At 41.1% G+C, this 8,551-nt stretch overlaps 1 long non-coding RNA gene across 1 annotated transcript; it reads right to left on the reverse strand.

Moving 5' to 3' along the window:
• Positions 1–1,802: 1,802 nt before the first annotated feature.
• LOC127331417 (uncharacterized) lies at positions 1,803–5,020 on the reverse strand. The gene is made up of 2 exons (XR_007869730.1): positions 2,115–5,020; positions 1,803–1,957 (listed from the first exon to the last, which is right to left on the reverse strand). It is a non-coding gene; the product is annotated as an uncharacterized lncRNA (long non-coding RNA).
• Positions 5,021–8,551: the final 3,531 nt, after the last annotated feature.

Consider the following 8,551-nt stretch of genomic DNA (forward strand, 5'->3'; position numbering starts at 1 on the left):
AGAATCAAGACCATATGTAGCACTCATATTACGAAATTTATCAGTATCCATAAAAGCTTCAATGCATTTATAATCATAAATTATACCTGATTCTCTATCCTTGTCGTTCTCCCAACCTTCAGTATTTTCTTGGATCCGATCAAGAAGGTCCCTTTTAAACTCTTCTTTGTTGCGTGTAAATGATCCAGAACAAGAAGTATCCAGCAAGGTCTTGTCTTGAAAAGAAAGTCTTGCATAGAAATTATCAATAATAACATTACCAGGAAGCTCATGAATGGGGCATTTGAGCATTAAAGACTTCAATCTCCCCCAAGCTTGGGCAATACTCTCTCCATCATGAGGCCAAAAATTATATATGCGATTCCGATCCTTGTGAAATTCACTTGGAGGATAGAACTTAGAATAAAACCGGGGCACAATATCATTCCATTCAAGAGAATCCCCATTATCCAGTAATTTATACCAATGCGCCGCTTTACCAAACAGCGATAAAGAGAATAGTTTCTTCCTCACTTCATCCATAGCAATACCTGCACACTTGAATAAACCGCATAATTCATGCAAGAACAATAAATGATCTCCAGGGTGGACAGTTCCATCCCCTTCATAGCGGTTATCCATAACACGTTCAATAATTTTCATAGGTATTTTATATGGTATCACTTCCTCACCTGGTGCCTCATCCACTACCGTTGCAGTAGTAGTAGATTTCCCAAATAGAAATTGAAGAGAAGATCTCTCCATAATGACTTATAGCAGCAGGCAGAAATAAAATCAGCACAAACAGTAAAGGTTTTCGTTACCAATTCCACTTACCAATAGCGCTTCACTCCCCGGCAACGGCGCCAGAAAATAGTCTTGATGACCCACAAGTATAGGGGGTGTATCGTAGTATCTTCGATAAGTAAGAATGTCAATCCCAACGAGGAGCAGAAGGTGTTGACAAGCAGTTTCGATGAAGGATTCACTGTAAATGCTCACAGACAAGTATTCAGGGGGTTTAGATGTAACAGTTGAATAAAGTACGAGTAAGTAAAGTGCGAGAGTAACAATTGCAGCGAGTGGCCCAATCCTTTTTAGCACAAAGGACAAGCCGGTTTGTTTACTTATAATGACCAAACGTTCTCGAGGACACATGGGATTTTAGTCTAGTGCTTTCGCTACATACGGCTAAATAATCTTCATTGTTATGATAAGTGTTGTGTGGGTGAACCTATGCTAATGTACCGCCCTTCCTAGGACTAATACACACTTGTGATTATACCCCTTGCAAGCATCCGCAACTACAAGAAAGTAATTAAGAATAAATCTAACCACAGCCTTAAACTCTGAGATCCTGCGATCCCTCCTGCATCGATATACCAACGGGGGTTTAGGTTTCTGTCACTCCGGCAACCCCGCATGTAATATCCCAGTATTTGGGGTTACAAAAAGAGAGGAAATAGATGTGTGCATTGCATTCATGCATAGAAAATCCGGGGAATTTTCGCGCTTTTGTTTGAACCTGTCAAAGTGATCGAGGTTTCTCTTACGTCGGTGGAATAGAGTTAGTCATCAACATAAGTGCGATAGATTTTAACATGAACTATATTAAATTCCCATGTTTTGAGAAGAAGCAATTTGAATTCAATTCAAATATGAATGACATCAATTCAAATAATAATAACTTGAAGTGGAATTTGAAATTCGAAACAACCATATACAACAAAAGATGATAGAAATTGACAATAGATAAAGAAGTTATAACATTATTACATTAATAATTATCCAACCATTTACAAGCCTCATAAAGAGAATTGAAATTAGGAATCAAATATTAAAATTAATGAATACTCACATAAGTATTTTTACAACATTTATTGAAGTGCAAAAGTCACACAATATTAGAAAAAGAAGGTTACAAGAAGAGAGAAGAATTCCTAGTCAAATCTTGATCTCCTCAACTGTCTTTCTTTTACTGTAAAAAAAAAATAACAAAGAATAAAGTTAGTAGAGAAAGCCCACATACTATCAATTAGCACACTTGGCAGCCACAAAAGAATGACCAAACAGGATAAGTACACATAGCCGTAGCCTTGCACTTGAAGGCAAAGAAATCCAACTTGATAACATACACAGGGAGTGGTGGCCATCCACAAGCAGCTCGGTCACCACCTGCATGGCATGCGTTGTCACTGCCATAGCAACAGTTGAGCTGCATATAAATATCAAGGAAGAAGCACTAGCAGATTTGCTAGTACACATAACCAACCCAGCCGCATCACCTCTTGCTCACAGCAGCATTCCATCTTTTGCACTAGCTAGAACCACAATAATTTCAAGAACGTACAAGCAAATCCTTTAGCAGCTAGCTACTTGATCTACTAGCTAAACCACCTATCCATTAGAACATCAGCAAGAGCACACCCATATCTATAAGCACAAACACCACAGATGATTTCTGAGAAGAACTAGGAAACAAATCAAGAAGCTAGGAGGAGCAGGCTGACCACAAGAAGAAGGTTATTTCAGATGCCAGAAGACCAAGCTACAGAAGTGCAGCAGGTTGAATAGACAATATTTTCATAAAAGCATCTATTCTTAGCAGCATATAAGAGGAAGAGAGAAATAGTGAAGCAACAACATCTGCAGGCTCAAGATCAACAGTACTTTAGGCTGATGATCACCGGCAATAGCCAGGAGCTAGAAATATTTAGACAGCAACATTTAGGACAATATATATCAATCTGATCTTATCAACTTTAGATAAAAAGAAAGCACAAGAAAATACAAAGTGAGGAGTAAGATTTCTCTCAGTCTGCATAGTATACTATTCAAGCTGATCACAGAGAATACGGTAAGGCAAATCTTAGTATCTGTCCTTAGAGGAATCTGTGCCTCAGCCTTAGCATGATTGGCTAAGCCAGATGATCAAGCGCAAAACTCTGTTCTTCTCAATTTATAAGTAGAGAGAGAGAGAGAGAGAGAGAGAAACAATCAGTGAGGGGAGCAGGATCACCTAGCTTAAGCTGGTGAGAACTGGCACGACCAGGAGCTCATGCCCGACCACATAAAGTGAGGGTAGCAAGAACCATGAATAAAAGCGAACAAATAAATCTGACCAAGGAGTGGCCATCCTCACTTTGCACCACACTCCTAGAACCACATGATCACATAATGTATGCACATGATTCAGCAAGTACAAGCAACAGCCATAAGCTATAAAAATAAATCATAGAAAGTAAGATGTGTCTACCTATTCAATTAACATGCAATCACAGGAAAATCATCTACTGAATCATATACCAGATATGGGAAAATAATACATGCACTTAGATAATTTTGTGAGCACCAGGAACACTAAAGAACGTGTCTAGAAAGATAAAACAGTAGCCAAACATGTTTATAAGATTCCCCATCACATACCTAGGCTAAGAAAATCATCCCCAACTATCAATAACTTGCGGACCAGTACCAATGACATTTCAAAGAGCAAATATAGTAGTGATATGCCACTCAACTACATGCATTTGGTCAAGTAATTGATCTAGCACCCACTAAGAATACTAGCAAACTGTTCAAGCATGTGTTTTATATGTATATACACTTATGGACATCACCTACATATTGTTGGAGATATATTAGTGTGGATTATTTGCATCTCGGGATGGATATGATCGCTTCAAATGGAGTAGTATCTGTTCTATTTTATCCCTAAATATAAAAGTTACCAGAACCTGTATCTACCATTCGCAGGCCATATAGATAGTGTATGTCCAGGCAAATCATAATACAATAGTAGTGTCTCTTACTCTAGGAAATCTAGAAATACCAGGAGTAGACCAAAACATCTAGCTAGCAAAGACGATAGACCGACTAGATCAAACCTGTATATTCACATATCCAAGTGACCATCAGCACTACCAAATACCAATACACCGAAACCTCGGAGTCACAGGAACTATAGCCAATACATCATATCAATAGCAGTGCACAAGCATAGAGGAGAACCAAATGTTACCCTTGAAGCGTGGTCGAGGCAGCAGTAGTAGCATCATCACCATTAGTAAATCACTGCAGTAGCAGAACCACAGGAATGTCCCGGGATCATGAATCAGAGGACGCGGGGTTGCAGCCTGATGCCGTCCCGCCAGTGTCTTGGTTTAGGTCGAAGTAGTAGCAGCATCCACACCATCGCACCATGAGCCACACCATCACCCCAAACAACACAACATAGCAGTAGCAAGTGCCGTCGGGGTTGCAGTCCAGTACTGCCATCGTACCCGGCAACAAAGTCGGGAAGGAGGTGCAGCGACGACACCACCGTCACCAACATACTAGTGCGACCGAGGCGTCCACACTGAGAGGCCACCACCATCCCAAGAGGCAGCAGCAGCATCACACCATCGGGGAGACCGGCGGGTGGCCGAGCACGGCCAGGTCGAGAGAGAGTTCGGGTGGTGGTCGAGGAAGAACGTCGAGGCAGCGAGGTCAACGAAGGGGAGCAGCCAGGGCGCCGGAGCCGGTAGTGGCCGGCGGCGACCAAGCCAACCGCGGGCTAGGGTTTGCCGCGGGCGCGCAGGCGAAGGCGTAGAGAGGAGGCGCCAAGGGGGAATCTATGGAGGAGAGCAAGGTGGAGCTGTGGCGGCAAACGGCGGCGCCGGGCATGGCCGGAGAAACAGGCAGGCGACGACGGCGGCGGCAGCGTGATTGCGTACAGGAGAGGAACTGAGGAAGAGACCGAGAGGAGAGGCGTGTGTGCGTTCGTGAGTTGTGCGTGAGTGCACTTGGGCTGGGCCCAAACCATTTTACTAGGAGATGCGTATATGCTATATTGACCATTAACTTGAGCCAATCAAATAACCAGTATACATATTTGCTAATTAGCCCATTCTGCCTATCAGCGTGTATGTGTGTGTAACATCAATGCATACAAGTGTGTTTAGTACTAGCACATCAAGTTACATTTGTGTGTTTCTAATTTTACACAATCAATGCCAAAGTATATAACAACTTCTAAAAATACAAACAAATATTTGACCATAACTAGAAGTCGATTTCTAAATTCTAAAAAAGTACCATAACCAAGTTACAAATTAATATTGAAACTTAAAATTAAATTAATCGTTAAACTAAACTCTTGTAGATTTTAATCCAATTTTAATACCTTAAAGCTGATAAAAATAGTTAAATGAATTGGAAAATGTTGGAAATATTATTTCACCCTTAATCATGTAATAAATATTTCCAAAATAAGTTTAAAAAATGATTCAGTAAAATAAAACCTAGTATTTGAATTTTATTAAAAAAATAGCTTATTCCGTAAATATTAACTAGTCTTAAATTATAGTACCAAATTATACTTGTAAGGAATGTTTTCCTTAATAAAAATTGGTAAGTTAAATCAAATATACTTTAGGATATTCTTATACCTTCTCAAACCTAAAAATGATATGAGTTGCTATAACTCTATAATAGGAATTTGTATCACATCTGAAGACACAAAAACTTTAACAACACTTTAGGTCATACTCTTACACACGTTTGAGCCAAATGGAATTGTTTGACTTAATTTGCATAACCATGTTTGATACTTACAAGAAATACCTTTAGGATTAGACCTTAAGTATGAGGTCAACACTATACCATATGTTAGTTGTAGTATTTAGGTAAATATTCATCCTATAGCACCAATTTAACCTTATACCAGACATCTTGACATAGCTTGTTAGTTATATCATCCAATATTGTTCCATTAGAAGCATGGTACCAACCCTAATAATCATTAGCCATCAACCCTAGTCATCAATCTTTGGTATGAAACCATTGTGATCAACCAAAATAACAACATGTGTAGTAATTTCCTCTAGGTGTTTATGTTAAATTGAACCCTACAAAATATAGAGAATTATGGACCATCTTGTTTAAGTCCTATCTACTACTTATTTAGTGAATCAATTGAAAAGAATAGTAAACCCTAGAACTCAATAGCTCCAATTGATTTACTTATTCTTCATTAAGAACATGTTCTTCAAAAGTTATTCTTTTGAAGTATATGATACATCATTAACCATGCCATATAGTACTAAAACCAACAACTGTTCATTACATGTTAGGAATATACCAAATGCTATTGTTGTGTGCTAGTAATGTTATTGTTGTGATATATTGCACTACTTATTTGTGATACCGAGTAATCAACCCTTAATAAGAATCTTGTTTGTGAATCACTCTAAAAGTGCAACACACCCTGAACCAATCATTACAACTCACTGATCCTAAATCATCGGGGTTAGGTCACGCTTAGAGCGATTGCATCTCATACTTATGCATTATTGCATCCTTGTCAATCTTTTAAAACATCATCCTTACCGGACGATGATGCTATTTCAGAATTTGGAGTTATTGCGTATCGAAGACCTTGCCTGCATAATCTTGCAGTCAAGAAAGGCAAGTTCATCGCTTGCTCATGTCATTTGAGTATTTTTACCAAATTACTTGCAAAGTACTATGTTTATCACTATTGCATAAAAACAAAAACCACTATTTTCATAACTATGAATATGACTATGTGGTGGGCAATGGAACCATGGATTGTGTTGATATGGTGGAGGTTCCATTGCAAGGGTTTATATCCATCTAGGATTAAACAACAAATGTCGTCCAGTGATTCTTGTGCCGTAATACCCGTGTTAACCATAAGATCTGGAGTGGGACGGAATAGTCAATTGTATTTCCACCTCTTGTACATCAACGGATGCGCTTTACCGTAGACCCTTGATCCAAGAGAGGACAAGTGGTACCCTTGATCCAAGAGAGGACAAGTGGTAGGGTGGGGGTCCAGATGAAGTCCCCACGGTAATTGCGATCTATGATGGGTTGCAGCTGCCGGCGAAGGAGTTCATGGTAGAGACCTGAACTGTTGTCGTGGTCGGGGTCCGTCCCTAAGTGGTGTAAGTGGACCGACGAGGACCCAGGGTCGGAGTTTGCAACAACGGGTGGGTGTATGAGGTAGCGGAGGAATATGATTGGTTATGACCTTATACCGGGCCTCACACCAAAGGAAGTGTGGACGGGGTGTACGCCCGGCTGGCACCAAGGTTAAGATCTCTTATGGGTAAAGCAACACACCTCTGCAGAGTGTAATGAATCGTGACCTGTCACTCCCTGTTCCGGGATATGGAACTGCGAACGCGGCCGGAAAGGAGCTCCATGAAGTTCTAGTAAACCGGTGAAGGCTGACGGACATAGTTCTTCTGAATAAAAGCAACCTTTTGAAGAAATGGTTATGAAAACTTGCATTGGTATTAGACTTTCTGGTCTAATGCTGTAGCTAGTGCATTAAACACCTCTTTCCTATAATGAACTTGTTGAGTACGCTCGTACTCATCCCACTCTTAAATCCCCTGCTTAGATATGGAAGCATCGAAGGAGGATCTACAGTGCAACTCGAAGGCCAAGGAGCCAACAACTACTTCACGAGACAGGACCCTGTCAGCGGAGTCAGATACGTCATCCAACAAGGAGAAAACCTAGATTAGCAGTAGAAAGGAACTAGCTTCCTCAACCTAGCTCCTACTTAGCTAGAATCTATTCTTAGCCTCTATAGCTAGTCAAATACTCTACAAATAGAGTTCGTGATAGAATTAGACTACGAGTCGTTCTTCTGGAGTTTATTTGCAGATTTACCTCATTGTAAAGTAGGAGGCTGTGCTGATCTTATGTAATAGAGTCAATGTTGTAATTCTATAGACATGCCTTGGACCCGCATATGTTTCTGTTGTACCACTCTGAGCGATATAATACTAGTGGAACGGTGTTTCATTGGTGTTATATCAGACTTGCATACTACACCATGCAGTGGTATGCCGGGTCACCACACCGCAATTGGCAAACGAATACAAGATGTATTCCCCTAGGCCCATAAATGGTGAAGTGTCATGTAGTCGACGTTCACATGACACCACTAGAAGAATAACACCACAACTTAAATATCATACCATTGAATATTACTCAACCATAGTTCACTACTAACATTTAGACTTCACCCATGTCCTCAAGAACTAAACGAACTACTCACGAGACATCATATGGAACATGATCAGAGGTGATATGATGATGAATAACAATCTGAACATAAACTTGGTTCAATGGTTTCACTCAATAGCATCAACAACAAATAGAGATCGATACCGGGAGAGTTTCCCCTATCAAACAATCAAGATCAAACCCAAATTGCTACGGCGGTGACGAGGTGCTGCGGAGGAGACGGCGGTGATGACGGTGGAGATGATGATGATGGTGATGGAGATGATGTCCAGCTCGATGACGGTGACGATGGCGTCGATTTCCCCCTCCGGGAGGGAATTTCCCCGGCGGATTCCTGCCCGCCGGAGAGCTCTTTTCTCTCTGGTGTTCTCCGCCCCGCAGAGGCGGCTGTAACTCTTCGTGAGGAACCCTCTCTGGCTTAGGTGTTCGGGACGAAGGGGTTCGCGAAGAAAAGGAGGCGAACGGGGCATGGGCCCCCACACCACATGGCGGCGCGGCCGGGCCATGGGCCGCGCCGCCCTAG

The sequence above is a fragment of the Lolium perenne genome, chromosome 2 (genome assembly GCF_019359855.2).
Source record: "Lolium perenne isolate Kyuss_39 chromosome 2, Kyuss_2.0, whole genome shotgun sequence".
Classification (NCBI taxonomy): domain Eukaryota; kingdom Viridiplantae; phylum Streptophyta; class Magnoliopsida; order Poales; family Poaceae; genus Lolium; species Lolium perenne.